This window comes from Ambystoma mexicanum, chromosome 1p, assembly GCF_040938575.1.
Source record: "Ambystoma mexicanum isolate Mex_15411 chromosome 1p, UKY_AmexF1_1, whole genome shotgun sequence".
Lineage (NCBI taxonomy): Eukaryota > Metazoa > Chordata > Amphibia > Caudata > Ambystomatidae > Ambystoma > Ambystoma mexicanum.
Window position 1 is genome coordinate 238,281,573 of NC_090921.1, and position 9,308 is coordinate 238,290,880.

General features: G+C 51.2%; 1 non-coding gene across 1 annotated transcript; it reads left to right on the forward strand.

Annotated features, from left to right (window-relative positions):
• The first annotated feature begins 7,655 nt into the window (after window positions 1-7,655).
• Window positions 7,656-7,727, forward strand: TRNAD-GUC (transfer RNA aspartic acid (anticodon GUC)). The gene has a single exon. It is a non-coding gene; the product is annotated as a tRNA-Asp (tRNA).
• The last annotated feature ends 1,581 nt before the right edge of the window (window positions 7,728-9,308 follow it).

A 9,308-nucleotide genomic window follows, 5' to 3' on the forward strand; every position in this document is an offset into this window, starting at 1 on the left:
GGCAGGATTCGGAAAGTGAAGCCGAAAAGGGGCTTAGCATGCAGCCCAGGGGTTTCTTTGACTGTCCTAAGCCCACAGGGACTTTGCCGTCCTCAGCTCATGAGACTTGAGATGGGTAGCTTGATTTGCTGAGGAAATGCGGGATGACAGATTCAACTCTGGAGTCAAACATAGCCCGGAACTATCGCCTTAAACTGAGTTTTAAGCCTGGTGCCGATAAAAAGAAAGAAATTAGCCTTAGATCGGGCAAGCCGTTTGACGGGGGAAAATGAGACCCCCTAGGCCAGCTAGGTGGTCGCTGGATGCTGTGCAGACATCAGCAGCTGTTCATTTCATGCCCTCACGTCTCCTCGTTAGTATAGTGGTCAGTATCCCCGCCTGTCACGCGGGAGACCGGGGTTCAATTCCCGACGGGGAGGTTAAACCTTTTCTGGATTTTTTTTAGTTCTTGACAAATATTCTTGAAGATTAGGCTGAGTCAAGTAGGGAATGGGTGCCAAGAACTGACTCTTTAAGAAAAAAGCACCGGCAACGCTAGTCATCGTACAATATTTGTGCACAATTGCTTACATTAGGCGGCCGGTCCACTTTATTGAGTCCCCCTCAGCACCATTTAGTGCTCCTGTTGTCTGCGAAGTCCAAATTGTAACCCTGAATCAGTTCCTCTTCTGACCCTTTGTATCATGTTACATGACGAGTAATGATCACCTGTTAGCTTTATCCCTAATTATAACTCTCACTCTTTCCCTGCATCTAACCCTAGCTCTAATCCCATCATTAACCTCGGTCCGGGCACACGCGTGAACCCTTACTCTCATCTCAGCCTCTCCTGGTGATACATCACACCTGGGATCGTTTGCTCCCTGTGGGCTGTGGGAAATTTGCTACCAGCACGCCCTGGAAGTGGGGCTCATTCCGCTGCAACGGGAGGTCTTCCCAGGACGCGTCACAGCTCAACGCAAGAGCTCCTGGGTTTCGAAGGCTCTTGCAGCAAGCCTTCACAAAGCAGCAGGGAGCGCCGTTCCAGATGGGAAACTTGAGACTGGATGTCCAGAAAAGCAAGACGTCAGAAGCGAAACCTTTTTCCTGCAGGGTGTGGCATACCATCCGCTTGCTCATTGCGACAGAGGTGGCACTAATGAAGGAAGAGGTCAACGTTACGTTCTTCTTTAAAATGCAAGGCCAGGAAAAGTGGCAGCGGTGGGATTTGAACCCACGCCTCCGAAGAGACTGGAGCCTTAATCCAGCGCCTTAGACCGCTCGGCCACGCTACCTCCCTGCTAGTCGCCGAAAGCGGAACTTGACCCGTTGCCCGGCCCGCTTTAGTGCTTTGCCTTTTCTCCTTGGAAAGTCTGGAGACAGGCAGTGGAAGGGCAGGCAAACTGTCAGGTGCGCAGAGGAGGGGAGACCATGAGGCAAGGTGGGAGATGGGGGCAAGAAGTGAGAAAAAAACTAATCGCAAGCTAGGGCAGGATTCGGAAAGTGAAGCCGAAAAGGGGCTTAGCATGCAGCCCAGGGGTTTCTTTGACTGTCCTAAGCCCACAGGGACTTTGCCGTCCTCAGCTCATGAGACTTGAGATGGGTAGCTTGATTTGCTGAGGAAATGCGGGATGACAGATTCAACTCTGGAGTCAAACATAGCCCGGAACTATCGCCTTAAACTGAGTTTTAAGCCTGGTGCCGATAAAAAGAAAGAAATTAGCCTTAGATCGGGCAAGCCGTTTGACGGGGGAAAATGAGACCCCCTAGGCCAGCTAGGTGGTCGCTGGATGCTGTGCAGACATCAGCAGCTGTTCATTTCATGCCCTCACGTCTCCTCGTTAGTATAGTGGTCAGTATCCCCGCCTGTCACGCGGGAGACCGGGGTTCAATTCCCGACGGGGAGGTTAAACCTTTTCTGGATTTTTTTTAGTTCTTGACAAATATTCTTGAAGATTAGGCTGAGTCAAGTAGGGAATGGGTGCCAAGAACTGACTCTTTAAGAAAAAAGCACCGGCAACGCTAGTCATCGTACAATATTTGTGCACAATTGCTTACATTAGGCGGCCGGTCCACTTTATTGAGTCCCCCTCAGCACCATTTAGTGCTCCTGTTGTCTGCGAAGTCCAAATTGTAACCCTGAATCAGTTCCTCTTCTGACCCTTTGTATCATGTTACATGACGAGTAATGATCACCTGTTAGCTTTATCCCTAATTATAACTCTCACTCTTTCCCTGCATCTAACCCTAGCTCTAATCCCATCATTAACCTCGGTCCGGGCACACGCGTGAACCCTTACTCTCATCTCAGCCTCTCCTGGTGATACATCACACCTGGGATCGTTTGCTCCCTGTGGGCTGTGGGAAATTTGCTACCAGCACGCCCTGGAAGTGGGGCTCATTCCGCTGCAACGGGAGGTCTTCCCAGGACGCGTCACAGCTCAACGCAAGAGCTCCTGGGTTTCGAAGGCTCTTGCAGCAAGCCTTCACAAAGCAGCAGGGAGCGCCGTTCCAGATGGGAAACTTGAGACTGGATGTCCAGAAAAGCAAGACGTCAGAAGCGAAACCTTTTTCCTGCAGGGTGTGGCATACCATCCGCTTGCTCATTGCGACAGAGGTGGCACTAATGAAGGAAGAGGTCAACGTTACGTTCTTCTTTAAAATGCAAGGCCAGGAAAAGTGGCAGCGGTGGGATTTGAACCCACGCCTCCGAAGAGACTGGAGCCTTAATCCAGCGCCTTAGACCGCTCGGCCACGCTACCTCCCTGCTAGTCGCCGAAAGCGGAACTTGACCCGTTGCCCGGCCCGCTTTAGTGCTTTGCCTTTTCTCCTTGGAAAGTCTGGAGACAGGCAGTGGAAGGGCAGGCAAACTGTCAGGTGCGCAGAGGAGGGGAGACCATGAGGCAAGGTGGGAGATGGGGGCAAGAAGTGAGAAAAAAACTAATCGCAAGCTAGGGCAGGATTCGGAAAGTGAAGCCGAAAAGGGGCTTAGCATGCAGCCCAGGGGTTTCTTTGACTGTCCTAAGCCCACAGGGACTTTGCCGTCCTCAGCTCATGAGACTTGAGATGGGTAGCTTGATTTGCTGAGGAAATGCGGGATGACAGATTCAACTCTGGAGTCAAACATAGCCCAGAACTATCGCCTTAAACTGAGTTTTAAGCCTGGTGCCGATAAAAAGAAAGAAATTAGCCTTAGATCGGGCAAGCCGTTTGACGGGGGAAAATGAGACCCCCTAGGCCAGCTAGGTGGTCGCTGGATGCTGTGCAGACATCAGCAGCTGTTCATTTCATGCCCTCACGTCTCCTCGTTAGTATAGTGGTCAGTATCCCCGCCTGTATTCCCGACGGGGAGGTTAAACCTTTTCTGGATTTTTTTTAGTTCTTGACAAATATTCTTGAAGATTAGGCTGAGTCAAGTAGGGAATGGGTGCCAAGAACTGACTCTTTAAGAAAAAAGCACCGGCAACGCTAGTCATCGTACAATATTTGTGCACAATTGCTTACATTAGGCGGCCGGTCCACTTTATTGAGTCCCCCTCAGCACCATTTAGTGCTCCTGTTGTCTGCGAAGTCCAAATTGTAACCCTGAATCAGTTCCTCTTCTGACCCTTTGTATCATGTTACATGACGAGTAATGATCACCTGTTAGCTTTATCCCTAATTATAACTCTCACTCTTTCCCTGCATCTAACCCTAGCTCTAATCCCATCATTAACCTCGGTCCGGGCACACGCGTGAACCCTTACTCTCATCTCAGCCTCTCCTGGTGATACATCACACCTGGGATCGTTTGCTCCCTGTGGGCTGTGGGAAATTTGCTACCAGCACGCCCTGGAAGTGGGGCTCATTCCGCTGCAACGGGAGGTCTTCCCAGGACGCGTCACAGCTCAACGCAAGAGCTCCTGGGTTTCGAAGGCTCTTGCAGCAAGCCTTCACAAAGCAGCAGGGAGCGCCGTTCCAGATGGGAAACTTGAGACTGGATGTCCAGAAAAGCAAGACGTCAGAAGCGAAACCTTTTTCCTGCAGGGTGTGGCATACCATCCGCTTGCTCATTGCGACAGAGGTGGCACTAATGAAGGAAGAGGTCAACGTTACGTTCTTCTTTAAAATGCAAGGCCAGGAAAAGTGGCAGCGGTGGGATTTGAACCCACGCCTCCGAAGAGACTGGAGCCTTAATCCAGCGCCTTAGACCGCTCGGCCACGCTACCTCCCTGCTAGTCGCCGAAAGCGGAACTTGACCCGTTGCCCGGCCCGCTTTAGTGCTTTGCCTTTTCTCCTTGGAAAGTCTGGAGACAGGCAGTGGAAGGGCAGGCAAACTGTCAGGTGCGCAGAGGAGGGGAGACCATGAGGCAAGGTGGGAGATGGGGGCAAGAAGTAAGAAAAAAACTAATCGCAAGCTAGGGCAGGATTCGGAAAGTGAAGCCGAAAAGGGGCTTAGCATGCAGCCCAGGGGTTTCTTTGACTGTCCTAAGCCCACAGGGACTTTGCCGTCCTCAGCTCATGAGACTTGAGATGGGTAGCTTGATTTGCTGAGGAAATGCGGGATGACAGATTCAACTCTGGAGTCAAACATAGCCCGGAACTATCGCCTTAAACTGAGTTTTAAGCCTGGTGCCGATAAAAAGAAAGAAATTAGCCTTAGATCGGGCAAGCCGTTTGATGGGGGAAAATGAGACCCCCTAGGCCAGCTAGGTGGTCGCTGGATGCTGTGCAGACATCAGCAGCTGTTCATTTCATGCCCTCACGTCTCCTCGTTAGTATAGTGGTCAGTATCCCCGCCTGTCACGCGGGAGTTCAATTCCCCGACGGGGAGGTTAAACCTTTTCTGGATTTTTTTTAGTTCTTGACAAATATTCTTGAAGATTAGGCTGAGTCAAGTAGGGAATGGGTGCCAAGAACTGACTCTTTAAGAAAAAAGCACCGGCAACGCTAGTCATCGTACAATATTTGTGCACAATTGCTTACATTAGGCGGCCGGTCCACTTTATTGAGTCCCCCTCAGCACCATTTAGTGCTCCTGTTGTCTGCGAAGTCCAAATTGTAACCCTGAATCAGTTCCTCTTCTGACCCTTTGTATCATGTTACATGACGAGTAATGATCACCTGTTAGCTTTATCCCTAATTATAACTCTCACTCTTTCCCTGCATCTAACCCTAGCTCTAATCCCATCATTAACCTCGGTCCGGGCACACGCGTGAACCCTTACTCTCATCTCAGCCTCTCCTGGTGATACATCACACCTGGGATCGTTTGCTCCCTGTGGGCTGTGGGAAATTTGCTACCAGCACGCCCTGGAAGTGGGGCTCATTCCGCTGCAACGGGAGGTCTTCCCAGGACGCGTCACAGCTCAACGCAAGAGCTCCTGGGTTTCGAAGGCTCTTGCAGCAAGCCTTCACAAAGCAGCAGGGAGCGCCGTTCCAGATGGGAAACTTGAGACTGGATGTCCAGAAAAGCAAGACGTCAGAAGCGAAACCTTTTTCCTGCAGGGTGTGGCATACCATCCGCTTGCTCATTGCGACAGAGGTGGCACTAATGAAGGAAGAGGTCAACGTTACGTTCTTCTTTAAAATGCAAGGCCAGGAAAAGTGGCAGCGGTGGGATTTGAACCCACGCCTCCGAAGAGACTGGAGCCTTAATCCAGCGCCTTAGACCGCTCGGCCACGCTACCTCCCTGCTAGTTGCCGAAAGCGGAACTTGACCCGTTGCCCGGCCCGCTTTAGTGCTTTGCCTTTTCTCCTTGGAAAGTCTGGAGACAGGCAGTGGAAGGGCAGGCAAACTGTCAGGTGCGCAGAGGAGGGGAGACCATGAGGCAAGGTGGGAGATGGGGGCAAGAAGTGAGAAAAAAACTAATCGCAAGCTAGGGCAGGATTCGGAAAGTGAAGCCGAAAAGGGGCTTAGCATGCAGCCCAGGGGTTTCTTTGACTGTCCTAAGCCCACAGGGACTTTGCCGTCCTCAGCTCATGAGACTTGAGATGGGTAGCTTGATTTGCTGAGGAAATGCGGGATGACAGATTCAACTCTGGAGTCAAACATAGCCCGGAACTATCGCCTTAAACTGAGTTTTAAGCCTGGTGCCGATAAAAAGAAAGAAATTAGCCTTAGATCGGGCAAGCCGTTTGACGGGGGAAAATGAGACCCCCTAGGCCAGCTAGGTGGTCGCTGGATGCTGTGCAGACATCAGCAGCTGTTCATTTCATGCCCTCACGTCTCCTCGTTAGTATAGTGGTCAGTATCCCCGCCTGTCACGCGGGAGACCGGGGTTCAATTCCCGACGGGGAGGTTAAACCTTTTCTGGATTTTTTTTAGTTCTTGACAAATATTCTTGAAGATTAGGCTGAGTCAAGTAGGGAATGGGTGCCAAGAACTGACTCTTTAAGAAAAAAGCACCGGCAACGCTAGTCATCGTACAATATTTGTGCACAATTGCTTACATTAGGCGGCCGGTCCACTTTATTGAGTCCCCCTCAGCACCATTTAGTGCTCCTGTTGTCTGCGAAGTCCAAATTGTAACCCTGAATCAGTTCCTCTTCTGACCCTTTGTATCATGTTACATGACGAGTAATGATCACCTGTTAGCTTTATCCCTAATTATAACTCTCACTCTTTCCCTGCATCTAACCCTAGCTCTAATCCCATCATTAACCTCGGTCCGGGCACACGCGTGAACCCTTACTCTCATCTCAGCCTCTCCTGGTGATACATCACACCTGGGATCGTTTGCTCCCTGTGGGCTGTGGGAAATTTGCTACCAGCACGCCCTGGAAGTGGGGCTCATTCCGCTGCAACGGGAGGTCTTCCCAGGACGCGTCACAGCTCAACGCAAGAGCTCCTGGGTTTCGAAGGCTCTTGCAGCAAGCCTTCACAAAGCAGCAGGGAGCGCCGTTCCAGATGGGAAACTTGAGACTGGATGTCCAGAAAAGCAAGACGTCAGAAGCGAAACCTTTTTCCTGCAGGGTGTGGCATACCATCCGCTTGCTCATTGCGACAGAGGTGGCACTAATGAAGGAAGAGGTCAACGTTACGTTCTTCTTTAAAATGCAAGGCCAGGAAAAGTGGCAGCGGTGGGATTTGAACCCACGCCTCCGAAGAGACTGGAGCCTTAATCCAGCGCCTTAGACCGCTCGGCCACGCTACCTCCCTGCTAGTCGCCGAAAGCGGAACTTGACCCGTTGCCCGGCCCGCTTTAGTGCTTTGCCTTTTCTCCTTGGAAAGTCTGGAGACAGGCAGTGGAAGGGCAGGCAAACTGTCAGGTGCGCAGAGGAGGGGAGACCATGAGGCAAGGTGGGAGATGGGGGCAAGAAGTAAGAAAAAAACTAATCGCAAGCTAGGGCAGGATTCGGAAAGTGAAGCCGAAAAGGGGCTTAGCATGCAGCCCAGGGGTTTCTTTGACTGTCCTAAGCCCACAGGGACTTTGCCGTCCTCAGCTCATGAGACTTGAGATGGGTAGCTTGATTTGCTGAGGAAATGCGGGATGACAGATTCAACTCTGGAGTCAAACATAGCCCGGAACTATCGCCTTAAACTGAGTTTTAAGCCTGGTGCCGATAAAAAGAAAGAAATTAGCCTTAGATCGGGCAAGCCGTTTGACGGGGGAAAATGAGACCCCCTAGGCCAGCTAGGTGGTCGCTGGATGCTGTGCAGACATCAGCAGCTGTTCATTTCATGCCCTCACGTCTCCTCGTTAGTATAGTGGTCAGTATCCCCGCCTGTCACGCGGGAGACCGGGGTTCAATTCCCCGACGGGGAGGTTAAACCTTTTCTGGATTTTTTTTAGTTCTTGACAAATATTCTTGAAGATTAGGCTGAGTCAAGTAGGGAATGGGTGCCAAGAACTGACTCTTTAAGAAAAAAGCACCGGCAACGCTAGTCATCGTACAATATTTGTGCACAATTGCTTACATTAGGCGGCCGGTCCACTTTATTGAGTCCCCCTCAGCACCATTTAGTGCTCCTGTTGTCTGCGAAGTCCAAATTGTAACCCTGAATCAGTTCCTCTTCTGACCCTTTGTATCATGTTACATGACGAGTAATGATCACCTGTTAGCTTTATCCCTAATTATAACTCTCACTCTTTCCCTGCATCTAACCCTAGCTCTAATCCCATCATTAACCTCGGTCCGGGCACACGCGTGAACCCTTACTCTCATCTCAGCCTCTCCTGGTGATACATCACACCTGGGATCGTTTGCTCCCTGTGGGCTGTGGGAAATTTGCTACCAGCACGCCCTGGAAGTGGGGCTCATTCCGCTGCAACGGGAGGTCTTCCCAGGACGCGTCACAGCTCAACGCAAGAGCTCCTGGGTTTCGAAGGCTCTTGCAGCAAGCCTTCACAAAGCAGCAGGGAGCGCCGTTCCAGATGGGAAACTTGAGACTGGATGTCCAGAAAAGCAAGACGTCAGAAGCGAAACCTTTTTCCTGCAGGGTGTGGCATACCATCCGCTTGCTCATTGCGACAGAGGTGGCACTAATGAAGGAAGAGGTCAACGTTACGTTCTTCTTTAAAATGCAAGGCCAGGAAAAGTGGCAGCGGTGGGATTTGAACCCACGCCTCCGAAGAGACTGGAGCCTTAATCCAGCGCCTTAGACCGCTCGGCCACGCTACCTCCCTGCTAGTCGCCGAAAGCGGAACTTGACCCGTTGCCCGGCCCGCTTTAGTGCTTTGCCTTTTCTCCTTGGAAAGTCTGGAGACAGGCAGTGGAAGGGCAGGCAAACTGTCAGGTGCGCAGAGGAGGGGAGACCATGAGGCAAGGTGGGAGATGGGGGCAAGAAGTGAGAAAAAAACTAATCGCAAGCTAGGGCAGGATTCGGAAAGTGAAGCCGAAAAGGGGCTTAGCATGCAGCCCAGGGGTTTCTTTGACTGTCCTAAGCCCACAGGGACTTTGCCGTCCTCAGCTCATGAGACTTGAGATGGGTAGCTTGATTTGCTGAGGAAATGCGGGATGACAGATTCAACTCTGGAGTCAAACATAGCCCGGAACTATCGCCTTAAACTGAGTTTTAAGCCTGGTGCCGATAAAAAGAAAGAAATTAGCCTTAGATCGGGCAAGCCGTTTGACGGGGGAAAATGAGACCCCCTAGGCCAGCTAGGTGGTCGCTGGATGCTGTGCAGACATCAGCAGCTGTTCATTTCATGCCCTCACGTCTCCTCGTTAGTATAGTGGTCAGTATCCCCGCCTGTCACGCGGGAGACCGGGGTTCAATTCCCGACGGGGAGGTTAAACCTTTTCTGGATTTTTTTTAGTTCTTGACAAATATTCTTGAAGATTAGGCTGAGTCAAGTAGGGAATGGGTGCCAAGAACTGACTCTTTAAGAAAAAAGCACCGGCAA